Genomic DNA, 3693 nt, shown 5'->3' with positions numbered 1-3693 from the left:
TTTCTGTTACAATAATCAAACTTTACTAACATGATAATTCAGATGATTTTACGACAAAAGTTGACAAGCATCCAGTATTGAAATAGGTATTTAAATTCGGGAACCAACATGGTTTATTCGAGCTTATTCCAAGCTTTGAGATATAATTTCATGTTCATATTTTTCTATGACAGAGTTGAAAATTACATTCGGTGAATTCCAATTGCATTTAAAAATAATTATATCAGACGAGGAAAGCACAACCTATATTATTGTATATTTGATGAGATGTATTCATTTTTTAAAAAAGAAAAAGAAAAGGGAAAAACTTATAACAATAACAACAATAACAACAACAACAAATAGTAAACAAATGCACAGTAGATGGAAGTGCTGATTATCAATAAAATGATTACTTGTGATTAAGGGACTTGGGGTTGATGATATAGTTATGAAAGAAAGACTTGATTCAGGATCGTGAAATTTAAGAAAATAAGTCTATATAAAGCACAGCATGGAGATGTACAGTGAACAGAGTACAGAGTACTAGGTAGGGTGTTCAGGTTTTGTGAGTGCAACTTCATATTGTATAAATTTAAAGGTTGTAGCAAACCAAGGAATCCGTTGTGGTCCAACGGCTAGGATTCGTCGCTTTCACCGACGCGGCCGGGGTTCGACTCCCCGCAACGGAAAATATTTTTCTTTTTCTTTCTTTCTTTGTTCTTTACAATTCCTATAATTTTATTCTTTTTTTGCTTTTTCTTTCTTAAATAAAAATACACATTTTTTGGACCTTCTGTCGACATTTATAAACATGGAAAAGTTCAATCTATTTTTATATTCTATCACATCCCATCAATCTTTTCCTTCTTCGTTAGCAAAGCAAACACATGTGGCTACTCATTTATTATTCAAATGATTCCATTATCAACCAAATAAGCGTATGTTTTAACAAACTTGAGTCGTGACTTTCATGATTTTGTAAATTCATGCTGCCTCCTTCGCTTAAATTAATAGTTCTTTTACCATGAATGTCAATCTTTAGCCAGTAGTTATTAGTTCACTAACGCAAATGAAAAAGCGAGAAAGTCAGTTCGTTTAAGGAAACAGGCCACCACACCACCATCTTTCATGACAGCTTTGAAGTTGACTTTGCCATATTGCCGAAAAGAAGAATTTAACTCTGTGCACAGATTCCAACTTACGAATTCGTCGTAATTAATATGTACCATTATCATGTATAAATTGAATTAACTTCAACATAACAAAAATACACGTTCGCCAAAATGTTCATTGCTTTCACAATTCGTTAATATTTTCTCAGTTAATTATTAAAGTGATTTAATGTAGAGTACAGAATAGACCGTTTACTTTATGTTTAACTTAGCAAAGAAATTGAAAGAAATTTATCATGCGAATAAGTGAACAGTGCAAAAGAAAAGCGCTATGGATAAGTATGTATATACACATAACTTTTTTCAAAAACTTGTACCATCCGGAAAGGAATTAACCAAATAGAATTACACTCGTTTAAGTCTGTAATAAACAAGGAATCTAACAATAACTATTTTTAACTTATAATTTTTCATATAAAAATGAAAACTATGAATAACAAATATGAAAAGACTCCTTTATCCTCCCGCTACAATTGTACTGGGGATATAGATTTGTGTAATAAATGGGAGGTATATATGTTTGAATTAGAATTTTATAGTCATATAGATATATTTACTCGATATAATCAACCAAGCTTCTGTAGCTCAGTTGGTGGTAGCGTCCCTCTCATACTATGACAGGGGAAGGTCGTGAGTTCGAGCCTCACCAGAAGCATCTATAGGTCGGATAGCACAGTTGGCTAGTGCGCATGACTGTTAATCATGAGGTCGAGGGTTCGAGTCCCTCTCTGACCGTAGCTTTTTGATTCAGCTTTTTTTGAGCTATAAAATATCTCATATTAGTCTCAATTACCAAATTTCAGTGACCGCCTAATATGTCATGGATGTGATCACTAAAAATTAATCCAGTGGACAATTTTTAGTGATAAATTTAATGTGTTCTTTAGAAACCGTTGGCTCGAGTCGGATAGGGGTAATCTTTTTTCCTTTGTTCTTTAGCTTCACACACATAAAGTTCAAGAATACCGTTTCTTAACGATATCCTATTATCTTATCAAGTTGAAGCAAAGCACTAAGTATCTAACGAAATAATATTTGTATATATGTCGTTAGTTATTATTATAAAACATATATAGACACTAGTAATGTCTGGTTTAACTAATAAGAAAGTATTTCGATGATCTTATTTAGCCACACCAGTCAAACAGCTAACGTAATCCATTTCTTTGTAAGACAAAGTCTCTTTTTCTAAAGGACTTTCGGTCCATTCGTTTAAAACGTATTTACTATGCTTTGTTTATCATTCGTTAATGTTCATAAATACGCTAATATGATAGTGTATTGTAACACTTATAATATTACAAATCACCTATCGTGACAATATGAACCAAAGTCTTTTACAGTTTTCTCGCCGATAAAATATAAAGCGAAGTTGTTGCAAAGGATGGGATGACCCATATCACTCGTATACGAAGGACAACATCAATACCTGAATAGATGGGAAGACACGTTTTATGTCCAACTGATGACATAGTCGAGGACCATAAATGAAGGAACAAAGCTTAGGACATGATTCTGATCATGATATTTTTTAGAGAAAAATGTTCACGCCAAATCTGGAACCGAAGTATGTAATTACTAGTGTTTGTCAGCTTTGTTTTAATTTATAGATGGATTCACTTCGTTCTCACAAAATGAATTTTGCAAAATTTACATTGGAGCTCCTCAATTTATCCCTGTTGTTTAATTTGTTATTTCAAAAGGTGAAAATTCAGTTTTCGAAGTGGATCTTATGGAAGTAGTCTTGCTTGAGCTGCATATATTTACGTAAAATAGCTTCATTGCAAATATTCTCTTAGTTATATCTTTGATAACTGTGATAGGATCTACGAACATAACTTACTTCAAATGAGATTACCGTCAGAGGAGACATAGTATTGGTACTAGAACCAACTACCATGAGAAATAGTGTAATGCAAAATGATATTATAAGAATATTGTGATTAAAACTACGATAAAGTGTAAGCGGAATAGGAGAAATACTTCATGAGTAATAATATAGTTGAGTGTGGATTTCGTAATTGGTAATTGTATCTGTTAAGTTGAAACTGAATTAGAATATATGGTTATTGCTAATCTTAGTATAGAAAAAAATTGATTGGCTAGTTAACGCAAATATACGGACTTACTCGGAAAAATCACCCTCGTTGATGATTTTGTTTGGAAACATTCTCGGTAATTATTCCTCCTCTGTTCGAATACAATTACTAATTAATCATGTGAATATAATTGGTGTTTGAATTTGTGTTTACACTTCTCGTTTCTTTTGTCTCCAATTCATGTAATACCTAATAATAATTCAGCGCTACGAATTTCGGGTAATACTTAGGAATATTAGGATTTTATCAATAAGTAACATTAAACATTCTTTCACAACTTGTAGATTACTTTGTTTTAGCACATCCTTGCTTTTTAAGACGAACGGCGGATACAAAGGTGTTGGAACAGTTAGTGTCTATGGTAGGAAAGCGAAACTACAAATCTTAAAGGTTAAATACAGAATAATGTACTATGAAACTAGTAGCATTTATAGCCTTTA

At 32.3% G+C, this 3693-nt stretch overlaps 3 non-coding genes across 3 annotated transcripts; all 3 read left to right on the top strand.

Annotated features, from left to right (window-relative positions):
* The first annotated feature begins 599 nt into the window (after positions 1-599).
* On the top strand, positions 600-671 carry SPOG_16409. The gene has a single exon. It is a non-coding gene; the product is annotated as a tRNA-Glu (tRNA).
* Positions 672-1728: 1057 nt separating this feature from the next.
* Positions 1729-1809, top strand: SPOG_16408. Its single transcript has one exon. It is a non-coding gene; the product is annotated as a tRNA-Met (tRNA).
* Positions 1810-1815: 6 nt separating this feature from the next.
* Positions 1816-1889, top strand: SPOG_16407. Its single transcript has one exon. It is a non-coding gene; the product is annotated as a tRNA-Asn (tRNA).
* The last annotated feature ends 1804 nt before the right edge of the window (positions 1890-3693 follow it).

This window comes from Schizosaccharomyces cryophilus, assembly GCF_000004155.1.
Source record: "Schizosaccharomyces cryophilus OY26 unplaced genomic scaffold supercont4.10, whole genome shotgun sequence".
Classification (NCBI taxonomy): Eukaryota; Fungi; Ascomycota; class Schizosaccharomycetes; order Schizosaccharomycetales; family Schizosaccharomycetaceae; genus Schizosaccharomyces; species Schizosaccharomyces cryophilus.
The sequence above is the reverse complement of the archived record's forward strand: the minus strand, read 5'-3'. Positions and strand labels throughout refer to the sequence as shown.